The sequence below is a fragment of the Panulirus ornatus genome, chromosome 42 (assembly GCF_036320965.1).
Source record: "Panulirus ornatus isolate Po-2019 chromosome 42, ASM3632096v1, whole genome shotgun sequence".
Classification (NCBI taxonomy): Eukaryota; Metazoa; Arthropoda; class Malacostraca; order Decapoda; family Palinuridae; genus Panulirus; species Panulirus ornatus.
In genome coordinates, this window is record NC_092265.1 from 3,742,093 (window position 1) to 3,758,113 (window position 16,021).

General features: G+C 42.9%; 1 protein-coding gene across 7 annotated transcripts in view; it reads right to left on the reverse strand.

Moving 5' to 3' along the window:
* LOC139761827 (sodium/potassium/calcium exchanger Nckx30C-like) overlaps nt 1-16,021 on the reverse strand; it is a 367,624-nt gene that overhangs the window by 292,020 nt on the left and 59,583 nt on the right. For 2 of the 7 annotated variants that reach the window (XM_071686345.1, XM_071686347.1), the window contains exon 2: nt 3,553-3,584. The exons of 4 other annotated variants lie outside the window; for them this stretch is intronic. The gene's annotated coding sequence lies outside the window, so the exon portion shown is untranslated. Of the gene's footprint in view, nt 1-3,552; nt 3,585-11,855; nt 11,950-16,021 lie in introns of those variants that run through there. One more of the 7 variants, XM_071686346.1, reaches the window with a different exon arrangement.

The window sequence follows — 16,021 nt, forward strand, 5'->3', positions numbered from 1 at the left end:
AAAAAAAAAAAAACATGACGGGGGAGAGAAAGATGATAAACAGGAGAGAGAGAGAGAGAGAGAGAGAGAGAGAGAGAGAGAGAGAGAGAGAGAGAGAGAGAGAGAGAGAGAGACCCCTCTATAAATGCACTGTTGATGACAGAGACGACTAAGCACATCCCAGGTGTAACTAACACGAGAAACTGGGAACCTACAACGAAGCGTCGTTCGTGCAGGCAGACGGACAGACAGACAGGCAGAAGTGTCGTTCTGAAGCCTTGAGGATCATGATGGAACAGTTGGCGAGGAGAATGGAGGAGGTCATACCACAGCGACGCACCAGTATACGTCAAGCAAAGTGGCGCTCACTCAAACCCGTTTCCTACCTTCCTCCACACTATACCTCGTATTTCGGGGCCTCTTCTACCCTGAACTCATTTATATTCCTTAGACACAGACATGGTAGCTTTACAGTCATACTGACTCATGTCAGAGTATCAGGAACACCTTAAAAAGAGATGGCCTCTCTTTGTATTAATTGAAGGCCAGGTACTACCCCTACAAACGTGTCTTAACATAAAAAAAATCATGAATAATAGAATTATGATTAAATGAGTGAGGGGTTCGTCAAGTTAGCCATGATTGTCGGCCTGTTTAACACTCCCTTGGAAATATATATTTTACCTAAAAAAATGGCATTATTGTAGATGAGCAAATGGATGAAAAGTCTGGTCAAGGTAGCCATGTTTGCTGGACTGTTTTACCCTTACAGAGACAGACGGTGAGGAACAATTTCGCTCGCCCGGTATGGAGGTGGATTTCAGTAAATTCAACCTTCATGCCCGTATAACTGTTTTTGTCGGTCCGGAACGGTAGTCTCCCACGCGGCGTATGTGGGAAGGGAATTCATAACACAAATATAAAGAGAAAATCAAAAGCTGGTTATGATGGAATGGATCCAGTTACGTCGCAGAGAGGGATAAGTCAGAGAATGAAACACAGCTGAATGGAACCAGGAAGAGGAATGTGAAAGGCTAAAATTCTTTCGCAAATCTGTTCACAAAGGGAGCGAGGGATTAGTTCATTGTGTGTGAACGTCACCAAAGACAGGTGTCGGAGGCCATGAAAGGTGTTTTATGAGTAATATTGTTCTTCATAAGCGGCTGGAAATGTTGGCTGGAACCTAAAAGAGATTCCGGGATGAGAGGGATCCAGCTGCCGGGAGGGGGGTTGCAAAAGAGGAGGAGATATATACAGGAATGAAGCTATGAAACGTCCCGAGGCTTGCGTTAGGGAGGGAGTGGAGAAAGAATAGTACATCGCGAGAGAAACTTTGGCGACGTTTTACTAAAAAAAACAAAACAAAAAAACAGGAGGTCGTACAGAAACGTACACTTGAATGATCTAAGGTCGAACAAGAACAATAAATGCAAAAGCCTTATCGACGTAATGAGGCGAGAACAAGAGGACCAGGATGAAGATGAATTCAGGACGAATTTTCAAAAAAGAATGAAGACTGACAAGAATAATTACCTTGACCTCATTATCCAATCAAAGGGGGTCATCACCCACAGGAGGAAATTAAGACTGGTATAGGGTAACAACAACAAAAAAAAATCGAGGGCTTTTTTGTCCCTCTACCTAAAACGTCGTTCCCTAGAGAAGGATTATGGACCACTTTAAGGATGCTTTAACTAAAGGCCCTTAAGGCTCACCACTGAGGAAGTAATCCGCCACAGACACCACCACTTAGGATCAGAGTCACATTCTAACACTTACGTGCGTCTCCGTTCAAATCTCACTCCACTAGAGAAAACGTACAAGGACCTAAAGACCACTGATAACCTTAGGCGGTTTGAAGAAGAATTTCCTTGTTACCAGGTCAACATGCTCAAACAGATCTCGGTGCCTGTGAAGAGTTAGCAAAAGGTGTAAACCAAGATCTCGGTCCCTGTGAAGAGCTAACAAACCTTCACAAATTCAAGAAACATTTCCTCTGAGGATTTTATCCTGAAAAAGAGGTAAAGCTCATAATGAACTCTTCAAGGATTTGAAGAGCAAAGCTTAACTCGTCTCACTAATCACTGGGACGAGCGAGCTGACTGGCTATGTGTAGCTGGTGTGGTAAGAGGCTTAGAGCAGTGTTGGGTGGCGGCGACCTTGAGGTGTCAGGGGTGAGGATACTTTGTCTTTTTTTTCTATGACAACGAAGGCCTTCCCTGGAGGCCAATGGGAAGGGGATGCCTTTACGCGAGAGAGAGAGACGATTATAAAAAATGAATAGAGAAAACCAAGCTGGAAAAGGGATAAAATAGTGTGCAAAACTCGCATATACAGTAAATATAAAAGGAAGACTCCACTAAAATAATAGCACATTAAAAAGTATATAGAGAGGAAAATACATCAACAAGGGATACACTGAGAACACACAACTAATACTATGAATAAACCTTAAAACACTATCAAAACCTTCAATAGACCACTAACCAGTACTTCATAGACACACGCAAAAACGGGAAAATAACCAGAACACTCAGGGGGAACGCCACTCGAAGACAAGAACAGACCTCGAACCAGTTAACACAACACGAAATCACAGACGAGGAAAGGGAGAGACAGACACACAGTCAGTACGCCAACATGGCGGAAGCGACGTGTACTGAAAATATACAGTCTGGAAAAAACATATACATCAAATCTACTGTCCAAACACGAGGGTATAGTGCAAATACACAGGCCTGGGAAATATACTTCGACTACACTGAATACAGAGAGATATATGGTGGAGCCGATATAGCAGACTGGAATATACCTCTCTCTCTCTCTCTATATATATATATACATATATACATATACGTAACTATAATCTCAGATACTACCACACCGTTCCTTGAGAATCGTGGTAGCGCTCAGAACAGACGAAGAATGGCCTAACTTGCTTACATCCACTATCTATCTGTTTTGTGCAACGCACCGATACCACAGACCCCTTATCCACGAGCCCCACAGACCTTTCCGTGGTTTCCGTTGATAAGGACACCACAAAGATATGAATAACAGAGAAACAAGGCGATAATGAGCCACACTCAAAAGCCAAGAGTAGAACAGACACTAAATATCATAAGAGTAGTGCAATATGGAGGAGGGCATTACAGTGGACAAATGTGAGGAAGATCACGAACCTAAAAACAAAGCGGTGTTGTAGGCTTCGATGCCATGCAGTTCTCAAGATGAGGGATTCACACACGAGAGAGGACGTGGTCCATCTGATGGTCAATTGTTTCCAAAGTTAAGAGTTCTGAGACTCACTGTCATATATAAACTACTGGGTTCTATCTTCGTGTAGCTTGGTAGCTAGATCTTAGTGTATGTGTGTGTGTGTGTGTGTGTAATCATGCATTTGTAATTAAGTAGGTCTACGTTGATGTATGTATGAGTGCAATCTGTGGAACGTAACCGAATGTTAGCGGTTAAAATGGACATCAAGTACGTGTAACAGATACATAGATTTTCATTTGACATACACGACTCTCCTTCCATACGTCAACTGCGAGATAACAGAAATATCCTCACCTGGAGCGGATCACCAGAGCACCAGACCTCACCTGGAAAGACAGGAAAATATAGTTTAATAACAGAGATGAAATGATCCCACCTGTGGGATAATACGACCTTAATATATGTCACCTAATGAGACCTTTGCTCAACCCAAAATTCAACTGGGATCCAACACGATTTTCATCCATTCAGATCCTATGTAATTCAACACGATCCCAATTTCATCTGAATTGGCATGATTGAACTTAGCCCAATTTGATTTATCCTTATATTCTACCCAATTTAACTTAGCCTTAACCAAATCATCTCAACCTAACCCACCTTCACTGAAACATAACTTAAACCCAACTAACTTTGCCTCACCTAACCAGACTTTGCCTTAACCTACCCCAATCTACCATGACCTTGAGTGACCTGACAATGACCTGACCTAAACTCTCTCTCTCTCTCTCTCTGCCAATCTAACCTAACAAGATTTCATGCCACTCCTGCCCCATCAACAACCACTTAACGATAAGGGCCATCGTAATACCTTAGTCACCAGAATAATGAGTCATATAATAACATTACATAAGGGCGAACCGGAGGGGGATGGCGGTCAAACGACGTTCCTCACGTGAATACCAGTCCACGAGAGACAGCGGGCGGAGAGAGAGAGAGAGAGAGAGAGAGAGAGAGAGAGAGAGAGAGAGAGAGAGAGAGAGAGAGAGAGAGAGGGGGGTCATGGATTAAGCTGGGGGGGAAGGGGAGGGGATGGGGGGATGGTCTTAGAACTCCCTTGTCTCATAAGCGACCATTGGATGTAAACAATAATGAATTCATATGACTCACACAGCCCTCTCTCTCTCTCTCTCTCTCTCTCTCTCTCTCTCTCTCTCTCTCTCTCCTTCGTTACCTCCCAAATTGAAAAAAAAAAAAAAAAAAGGATCCGAATCAATTACACATTTCCTTATTCCTTCTTTCGGTCAGCGAAATCCCACAAAGAATCGATTCCACCAAGAGGAGGGAAGGGGGAATAATAAACCCCCCCCCCAGGATGAGCCGATACCCCCCCAGGGGATCTTAACCAAGACCTGGCACACTCCCAGGGTACTGTGCTACCACAGGGGAACCTTTCACTAAGACTCCTCATACTCCCATGGCTTCAGAACTACGAGCCCCACACGATGACATTATGAGAAGAGGAGAACCAAGGCTAAGATGTTACTGAACTGCTACAAGACTTTCCAAGGCTATGTGTGACGCCTGTGTATTCTATAAAACTCCCCTTTCTTGACCCAACGCACCAGTCACATACACAAACTCATATATACATATACATACATATTTCATACACACACACACACAACATAGTGAGTGCGTATTTTTACCAGGACGCTGTAGGCAAAATTTTTAAAAAGATAAACCATCCCAGATAAAAAAACAATTATAACTGCTATATGTTTTAGTACAATTTAATAACCATAAATTCCCTACAACAGCCACTGAAAATAAAACAAAATAATCACTGGCAAAAAATTCTGAGATAATCATTACGAAATATAATTCCAAAATAATCAAATTTAAAATCCTTGCCCTTTTTTCACTTCATATAGGAGTATTATGGATTTTTTTAATTCTATATGCAATTCTAAAGAAGCTATATGGTAATATAGAGAAAATTCTCCTACCAAAATCTCATAAACGAAATTACTTTACGAGGGAATTCCGCCAGAGAGAAAAGTACAATCAACCGAAAAGTAAAAAAAAGTAACAAAAGTAATCGGAAAAGTAGATACGTGCTCAGTTGGGTCTGTCAATTTCTCTTTCCCGGTCACCTGATGTTGGAACTAGCCCATCAAAAGCGTTGTAAAACAATACTAATTGCAGAGGTAATCATGAATAATTTGCATACACACCTGATGTTGCTAATTAATAATCAGTAAGGCCCAGCTGATCACCGGGGGCAAATTAATGATAAGTCAATCTTACCTGCAATGACATTCGAGTGCTGTCGACCTAATGTTCCCTAATCATAAAGGTCAGTATGATACTGAATCATGTGTATATGTGTGTGTGTTTTACCGGGCTCTGCCTGCTTGAGGTTCCAGTGCAAGTGAATTTTTCATCGCAAAGGAGTCCACCCTGACCCTGCGACTGTGGGTAGCGCAGCACTGAGCCTATAGGAATCTCTGAACCCCTTTGGAAAAGCGAGTCCTAGAGCTGTATGATCATAACCATCATATCAGTATAGATAAAAGCCGGGGGTCATATTAGCCAGAGATCGATCTCAATTACTTTCCTTTAGCTTTTGCCTATCATCAAATCCCCTTACCCTACCCAACCCACCTTCCCTCCCCTGCTTACCCTACACTACCAGTGACCCATTTCCTGGTCGTTCACCCCTTTTGTCTACCTACGTCAATTACTCCGTTGACCTGGTGGTTTGCCTTTCCAGCTACTTTTTCATATCACTTCTTTTTGCTCACGAAGCTTAGTTGCTTACTGTGTTTACCTGCCTTTCTAGCTTATTTGTTGATGAAGCTTAATGCTTACAAAGCTCACTTGGTTTCGAAGCTTACTTGTTCACGAAGCTTACCTGTTTATGAAGTTTACTTGTTTACGAAGCTTATATGTTTACGATGTTTACTTGTTCATGAACCTCACTTGCTGATCACCTCTACCTTCCCTACATCTCGACCTCGCACATGATCAATCAACCTATCCTCCTTCCCTAATTTCCCTAACATTTTACCCTAATCTCCTCCCCTACAGACATTTTCCTCTGCCTAACACATTCCCTACTTACCCACCTACCTACCTTTCCCTTCCTCTATCTCCCTCTCTTACAGTCTGCTGGTATAGTAATTACCTTCCAAGTCTCTTCTAGTTACCTTAATTACCCCAATTAGCCCTCACAATTTTACTATGTAAAGCTCATTACCATCATTAGATCCAAAGATGATGTCCCCTATTTTTTTCTTTTAACTGATCACCTGTTCAAAGACCATTAAGGGCGACCTGCAAGATCTACAAGATAAGATTATCACTCCTAAAAACCCTATGTTATAAGCAGGGTTGGGGGTAGGAAGGAAACACCCCCCTATGCTGGTGGGATGGCACGGTCTTACCCCAACTTCCACTGGTCATTATGCAATCATCGGAAATCTATGGAAGCGATGGGAGGAGCGGTTCAAGGACAAGGGCGTCCGTGTGTGCGTACGTGGTCTGTCCATCGTCATTACTAGTATTTGTGGAGGGGCGGCGATGGAGCCATCCAGCCGCCCAATGGCACTATAGAATGTCAAGGCGAAAGTGGAGGAAAAAGGTTTAGAGGAAATAAAAAAGAAAAGACTAACGGGAAGAAAAAGCGAATCTAAATAAGTTGCATATCAAAAGAGGATCGAAGAGGACGTATATGTTCATCCCATCGTTCTTAAGATACTGGAATGATAACTCAAAGACATTCATATCAAGAGAGGCGATTAACCAAAATGATACATTAAAAGAAAAGGACTATAGAGGAGGCTTTCATCAGTGTATGATTAAAACCCACAAGGGCGTGAAGACAAGGACCCAAGGAGCACAAGAGAGAGAAAGAGAGAAAAGGGGGACTGAATAACCTATAAAGCGAACAAAAGAAGATCGATGCGCCCTCCCTTCAGTAGGCCGATCAAATACCACCACTAAGTCACTGGTGGAACACTTTACTTATTGATACATAAGGCCACGCGTGAATGATAATGATGTGATGACATACAGCTTTAAGCTGTGGCGAAAGTGAGGCAGTGTCGTCTTCGGAAGCATAAGAGAGAGAGAGAGAGAGAGAGAGCACTTGCTCATCACACTTGACTGATCTTTGTCGACCTTACACCACATACGTGCTCGACTGAGATCTGTCCACTGATCTCCATACTGCCCTGGGCAGAAATCACCACAAGCACCATTCGGGCCATCATTCACACCACCCGCGTCACCACCCACGCCAGGAACCACCAAGGTCGTCCGAACCAAGAACCACCACTACGACCACACCAGCAACCACTTCCACGACCAAGGTCGTCCACGCCAGCCACCTCCCTCGACACCCTCAGATAAACTTCACCAGGTCCCTCCCTCCCCTGAGTCAACCTGGGTCAATGATTACTTACTCCTAACGTCAAGAGAACTTCATTCCAAGTTTTCTACTTGGTTATAAAGTGAAGCTTTCTGTTCTCTAACCATGCGGACGACCTCCTTCTTCAAATGGAGTTCTCTACCTCGACCACAGTGACATTATTAACTTCCAACGAGAAATTCGATTTTTTAATCTCGTTCAACGAGAAACTCTACTGCTCATGAGTACCTTCTGTTCATTCGTGCATTCGTTAAACATATCAATCCACTCCAATTATTCTTCCTGTCTATCCACAACCACTATCCAACCTCGGTCCTTCCTGTGTATCCACAACTCCTACTCTCCTATCCGGCCGGTATCCGGGTTAGTGGGCGTCGTGATCAATGTCCTGATGAATATTTAGGCTCGGTCGCGGAGTATCGACATGGCCGCTGTTGGTGCAGCGAGAGAGAATCAGCTGACAGACTAACAACAACAACTGGCCGGTCACCATGGCAACCGGGACGCCCACCTACTCCAACGCTCACAAGAGACTCGAGAAGACGGTTGGGTCAAACCTTAGGTGTGTGTGTATATATATATATATATATATATATATATATATATATATATATATATGTATATATATATATATACGTATGTGTGTGTGTGTGTGTGTGTTCTGGAACATCTTATGACTTTCTGGAAAGGTATAAATCAGATTCTTATCTGATATCTGGCCATGATAATGCCGAAGTCCCAAACCCAACTTGATTTACAGGATCACTTCTTGTGAGAGGCCGTTATGGAGGTACTACGATTCGGCGAAATTTTTGTTTTGCTGTATATTTCATTATGAACATTATTGACGTTATTCTAGTTTGCCCTTTAAAATAAACAAACGTATTGACCTCCATTACGGGTCGTTCCCTGCAGCTTCAATATATATATACATATATATATATATATATATATATATATATATATATATATATATATATATATATCACTTAATCGCCTCCCTCGCTTTAGCGAGATACCATTCGGGACGAACGGACAGCAACAGACAACAACAACAGAATGCTCTCAATCAAACAGTATAACAGCAAACGGTTACAGAGTTTAAGCCTAATGGAAAACGTCAATTGATGAGGACGTTGGGCCACTGATCTCTTTAGTCAGTCAATGGCCGCTAATGGCATGTCGGTAAATGGCCACAAATAGCATGTTGGTAAATGGCCACAAATAGCATGTTGGTAAATGGCCACTGAGGCCATGTTGGTAAATGGGGCAATAGCCAGCCCAAGGACCAGAAGACATTCTACGGTGTAATTACCTATTGATACTGTATAGGGAGGTCTACACCCGTGGGAAGACCTATCTCTTTCAGAACTCTCTTAAACAATGCCGTATGTGGTTGCCTGTTACTAATTATCAATTGTGTTACGGGGGAGAGGCAGCTTTTCATACAGTCGTGTTAAATCACGTACTTCACTTAGTGTATATCTACCATGTTCCTACTTCCTAAATGGCACACACACACACCTTTCTTCAATTCGAACATCGAAATGGCCAATTAACAAAACTACAACGAACATTACTCCTCTCAAATTATAAACAATTAGGCTATTAATAATGTTACGTTCTCCTCCTTCAGGAAGGGTGTTGTGGGGAGGGAAGTATACGGATCATTGTTGAGAAAATGCGGTTATAATTAACTTTACAAGTCTCTGTTCTCAAGCGAGAGGCTATTTTTGTTCTGTCATGTATTAACTTTTAAGTTTTCCAGTTCGATTTTCTCTTACGCTCTTCTTATCCACGTTCGTTACATATTCGTTTCATGATATATATATATATATATATATATATATATATATATATATATATATATATATATATATATATATATATATATTATACTTATTTACGCAAGTATTAGTCTTACTTCGTCCAAATGTTCTTTGTCCTTTTTCTTACGTCAACCACCCTCAGCTCTGTCTGCCAGCCAACTGTACTGAGGCGTCTGTCTTCAGCTCAGAGATTCACAACAGCAACCAGCCAACCTTCACAATTAAAGCCCAGGAAAGATTAAACCTCTCCTCCCTCTCGCTTTAAACCAGCCTTGGGGAACACAGTACGAGACTTTTTCCCTCTTCTCCCGGCGTCGTTGCAGACACCGTGCCAAATGTGTTAATCTCTTTTTTCCCCCCCCGCCGGCGAACTTAATGATACTGTTATCAGTTTTAAGGAAATTAAAAGACGCTCACATTAACAGTAATGATACGGTGTAGAAAATTAATCTACTAGTATTAACTAGTTAGGAAAAAACACATGGCTGCCATCAGTTCTCCGAATTGAATTGGTCGCCGTTTCTATTTGGCTTTAATTTTTCTCTACATGTCTCTTAAGAAACACATCGATACTATTATATAAACCCCTTTATCTTGGTCGTTAAATACTCGTGTCAGATGGGCTCAACTCTCCCCGTTAACACTGAACACACAGGATGTAAACCACAGTCACAAGGATTACACTCGAGTTAGCAAACATGAGACCTGACTGCTGTAATTATAATGAATTCATATAATTCCTACAGAACTGTGTACAAAATGTGTAAACAACTCGTTCACAATGAGGGTCTAACCCTACATATTACACAAACTACGCCAATCGTTCCTAACGCAAATAAATTTTCGTTTAGTAACTTTTATTTAACGATGTAGACTAGTTAATATCTCAGTAATGTAACATGAATTATCTAATTACGTGGATCTGTTCTGAAACCTTCAGTGGGCATTCTTCGCTCCGTGTTGCTTAAGGTGGGGATGAGTACACTAAAACCTCCCAAGTTCTAGCGCATAGGTTCGAATTCTGGTGGCGGCAGTTGGTCTACAGTCAACCTAGCTGTTCATCTACCCTTAGGGTTGGTCAATAAAAATGGGTTAATAGAATTGTCTCGATTAGGACCTCAGCTGCCCATGCCGTCTCAGCTAACATAAAAAAAAAAATCCCTGGAAGGCATTTTTGATGGAAAATAAACTCAATCGATGCTGACATTTCCCTTGCATTCCCTGTATGGACCCAGCGAGCATGGGGAGCTCTCCTGTAGTAGCCACTGAATAAAACAATACTTGCCAAACCACTGTTCACCCCACCTACAGCAGCTGTAGTACCCCTTTCCCACATAAGTGGGATACCAACTACAATAAAACAGCAGTCTATATACGTTGTATGGTATTAGGATGTGCAAGTTCTACTGCATTTCCTGGTTCTGTCCATATGGGAGGCGCTACGGCGAGTTAGGCATACGAGTCGGTGGCGGCGAGCTCCAAGTCCCTCCCTCCCTCACTCTCAAGCGATACAGTCAATAGGGTTAAAGCCTCGGCAGGGTTATGGGCAAGGTATATCAATAACCTCGAAACGCCATGGACAATAAATACAAAACGTATTGACCCGATTCATTCCAGTTTCTACGATTCCGAAAAAGAACCAAATTGAAACGATCGAGCGACAAGAATAACAAAAAGATATTTTTTTTTTTTGTTCCCATAAGGCTCAAAGCCAGCTAGTGAGGTCGAACAAACAAAAACTGGGTCACTCCGCTCCATGCACTGCCCATGACCAATAGTAATCGATAAGTGTCCCAGTTAGACTGGGATGTGACACACGGTACTGGCAAGAACGCTGGCCCTGATTGGTCAGAGGGTGAGGACGTCACATGTTGCCAAAGCAATGCAGGTGGAGTAAATGTTTATAATACTATAAAGTGGTCATGAACACCAGTGTTGAAGAAACGACGTATTGTACCGTGGCTGTGTATGAGAACTTACAATATAATACAGTATCTTTCGCTTCATTACTGTATTACTGGATTAGCCCAATACATGAAAAAAAGCTGTTAATTCTCAGTGACAAAATGTATTCCTATTTCGACACAGTCTCAAGTAAATTTATTGCTTTTCTTTTATTTCCTCAGTGGAAACGTTTGAAATGTTGTCGGAAACGTTCACTGAAAGCGTTGCAGACACGAGACACGAATCAGAGTCGGACAGCCAGCAGCTTGATCGAGGGAATATTAAATATAAAGAACGTATTTAGTGGCTACAAATTACGACAATGGAACCTTATCATTCTGTGGTTAACAGGAGACTCGGACCAATGGCTAAAGTTATCTATAGTTAAACGCGCAGTTGCCATATTGTTTATTGCTCACGTCGTTGTCATAAAGTATTTGATTACTTACTTTAAGGCAAGAACAATTTCGTCTGTGGATGCGAGTTTCTGTCAGTCCTTCACGACGTGCACACCGCCTCAGCTCTGGTGTTACCTCCTCGGCGTTCACGTATTCAGTGACGGAGGACGACGCTTTGAGTGACGAGGAAAAGAGGAGTCTGAGTAATGAGATTGTTTGGTTGCCGGCAGCCAGTCAAAACGCTAGTTTGATGCGCACTGCTTTTTAAGTGGTTGACTAATGTATTGGGTGGTGTTATTGCTAATGTCTCGATGCTACACGTAGCCTATACTGGAGACGTATCGCTTCCAGTTGATTATTTTGTATAAACAAACTCATATACTGTATTCTTTATGAATTAAGGCTTGCCTGGAACTCTGAAAATATCCAAAATGCTTTACGTGTTTCCAAAAACTTGTAGACGTTCATCTTCTAGGCCTTCTGATAGTATTTTTGGACTTTTAAATCCTGTTTATCTTAAATCTTGGATTACTTCCTTTCTCCTCGGCTTCTCATATTCTCTTCACTGATCATTTCCATCTCTTTTTCATACAGTCTCTTGTTCTCCTCCTCCTCCTCTTCCTTGCTTCTCTTCCTCATTATCGGTCAAAATACCTCTTGGTTCTCCTCCTCCTCTTCGTCATCATCATCATTACCATTCAACTCATTTCTATAACTCATTTAAACATCTCACTCCCTTCCTTCCGCATTTAACCACTCCACATGTCAGCACCTTCTCCACCACCACCACCTCAGTAAACACTCCCGGATCTAAACTACCTCGCTGCTCCTTTCCATTTACCTATCTCATGCTTCCTCTTTCATTCTGCTACTCATGGAAGCTTTCCCCCCCTCATTTTGTCTCACTCTTCCCCAATCTTCTCATTCCTATCTTTCCGTCCTATGGCTTTCCCGCCATTTCCTCCCCGTGTCTTGCTCTAGTTCCAGTATATGCATACCTGCTACTTCCCTCTTGCTCGTTACGGCTCGCCGCAAATGGCCATTGCTGCTATTCGCCTACCGGAAAAATTCCAAGGGCAGAGAATTCAAGGACAACACGCTTTACGTGCATACACCTGTAGTATCGGATGAGTGTCTGGCACCACAGGTCAGACTCCTGGTTGGGAAGATGTCTCTGGGGTGTTCAGACTGACTCTGAGCCAGCTCCTGGGATCTCCTTACTTCGTACGAGAGCACCTCTATCTCTCTCTCTCTCTCTCTCTCTCTCTCTCTCTCTCTTTCCTCCTCCTCCTTAAACAGCCATCTTTCCATATTACAGCCCGTTCCCTCTCTCTCTCTCCCCCTTCTTTCTCTACGTTCCCTCTCCCTTCGCTAACTCTCCCTCGCCTAGCATATTCAAACTTAACCTTGAAATCAAGTCATTCAGAGAAGAGCATTGGCTTATTTGCTTTCGACCTGGAGTCATCCACCCACCTCGCCACTTACAAAGTTCAAAGTTCAAAGCTGAGTCAGTCGGGAGGAAAGTCCAACAGACTGGATACGAGGCAGAAATTCTTTTTTTTCTTTATGTTTATTTTCGAATTATTATCACCATCATCATCATCCACAAACATTATGATTATTATGATTGGCGTCATCTCAAGTCAACTGAAACTCCTAATGTTCGAGTCTTAGAAGCTTCGAAAAGGAACCCCCTGAAGCAGGTTTGTGCAGGCCACAGTTCTCCAGGGAGACTCAGCTTCAGGGAGTTCGCTACATACGTATTAGCTTTACCTCCTTCACCTCTCTCTCTCTCTCTCTGAGTCGCTGTATCAAATGATTCCCCCAACTTTCCCCTTCCCTTATCTTCACACTTCCCTCCTTTCATTCGCTCTGTAAACCCTACTATCGCCCTTCTTTCCTTCCCCTTCTCTCTCTCTCTCTCTCTCTCTCTCTCTCTCTCTCTCTCTCTCTCTCTCTCTCTCTCTCTCCCTCTGTTCACTTTCTCCCTCACCCTATCATAACCCTCGTACCCTTCACACTTGCATACATTTTCCACCCGACACTTGGTGTATCACTCCTCCTCTTTCCGTCCCTTCCTACGTGTGCCGTGTTCCCTCCCTCCCTCCCTCCCTCTCTCTCTCCATGGATAGTGTTCCTTTCCTCCTACGTGACTCACAGGTCGAGGCAGAGGGCATAATGTCGTCCCTGTGTGTGTAAGGCTGGGGGGGAGCCGCCACACACGCACCTACCAATAACAGGGATCCTGGACGTGTTGTGGAGGGACAAGTGCTCGGGTAAAACCTTCACACTGGTCTTGACCTTATCATCGACTCCCTCACGAGACTCCATTGACCTCTATGTCTGAAGACAGAGTACATTCAACCTTCTCGGCTTTGACCAGGTACCTCACGCTCTGAGATGGACTGGAGGCTTTCGTTATACGAAAGAATTACGAAGTGTGTCGTCTATAAGGCAATGAGGGACGTCTGACCCAAAGACTAATGAGAGGGCAGACGAAAGCAGACGGCGGATCATGAGACTTTGGTTTCATATCCTCATAGTGAGAAAGTCAAGTCTTTCGTAAATTGAATCTACTGATCAATACATCTGTTTCTGGAGTATCCATCAACATTAGAGTTTTCTCACTCGCTTGATTTTCGATCAAATTCATCATAATTTGGGAGACGTGTGATGATGGAAGGTGGCGTGTGTGAAGCCGTACTGACCCTAAATCGGAAAATGGAAAGGATTTGGAAGGGGGGAAAATTCTCCCTCCTTATGACAACCATGTCTAAATGGGAGTGTGTACGTAATGCCTCACGATACAGGAGGGGTGATGGACATCAGGAATTGAATATGTTTACGACGAGACCTTATAATGAAAAAAAATACATATATATGATCCCGTCTTACATGTTATATAACGTCGAAATTACTCCAGGGCTGCAAACTCATTGTACGCTAGGGAATATCTGGGGATGAGAAGACTTCCAAAACTTCGACCATGGAGGACCTACTAAGGGAAAATAGTTTGGCGAATACTTCCAAACTTAAGGCACCGCCGATGGGTCTCGGTGGCCAAGATCTTATATTTGGCGTCACGGGAAATACGTATTAAAAGGCACGACCGTCATTTGATTTTGAGGAGTTAGGGAATCTGTAATCTATTCGATTATATAGTCTATTCGTTCGTTTTCATCTAGTGTTGAACAAAACGAGGGATTTCCTTGAAGTACCTTTGATAGTCGGAATTTTCCTCTAAAAAGTACGTTGGAGATTCTAGAAAACGTTTGTCAAGTGTCAAATTTGCTAGGTTTACCTGGGCGTGTGTCGCTGGTAGCTGCTAATAATGGTAAACTTGCAGAGGAAAATGGGGAAGTTGGTTCGTGTCTAGTACAAAGTTGGGGTGAGTGTTTTCTACTGAAAAAATGGAAAGGCGCTACGTGTTTTCTATTAAGAGGAGGGGAACTGGTAAATATTTTCACTTACGAAGTGGCAGCTTGGTGTTTTCTACTTGAAAGTGGGAAGCTGTCAAGTGTTTCACAAAGTGAGAAGCTGGAGCGCGTTTTCTACCACCACCTAAGATAACAGCCACGCTACCCACTACGACATGTAAAGTTTGGACGAGTTTTCTACTCTAGACTGGAAAGTTGATGGCTGTTTACACGAATCCAGATAGGAAGTCTGGAACAAGACACTTCGTTGATCAATAACGACTTGACCCCTTTTAAAAAGTTCACCTTGCACCGGAGACCGTTCTGACCTTTTGTCTCGCTCCTCCTCCAAACTGGCTCTCAGTGGGAGGAGGGTCAAGTTCATCCAGCCAGGCCCCCCCCTCCTCCTCCATGGGCTTCGAGTGAAGTAGATCCTGGAAGACGTGTTGACTAACAGGTCCTGAAGGAGTGATGATTGGTCATCACTTTCGCCTGATATCGACCGCATCTTCCTTAATGAGAGCAATTACTATACATCGTATCTAATGGGTCATGACCGGCTTGTGTGGGTGTACAAGAATGATCCCTAATGACGGAAGTACTTCACCATGTACTCAACATCTGGAGTACATTTTCTCATTACCCGCACCGCTGTGTCACTTGTCCCCCATGTCGTGGGTAGATGCAACGCAACTGCCATAGTAGAGATGATGTTTTGATTTACGGCTCATTTCGAAATAGGTATTTAAGGAATACGTCTCATCATGACAGATTACCGCGTTTGTGGGTGGCGCAGTAAAC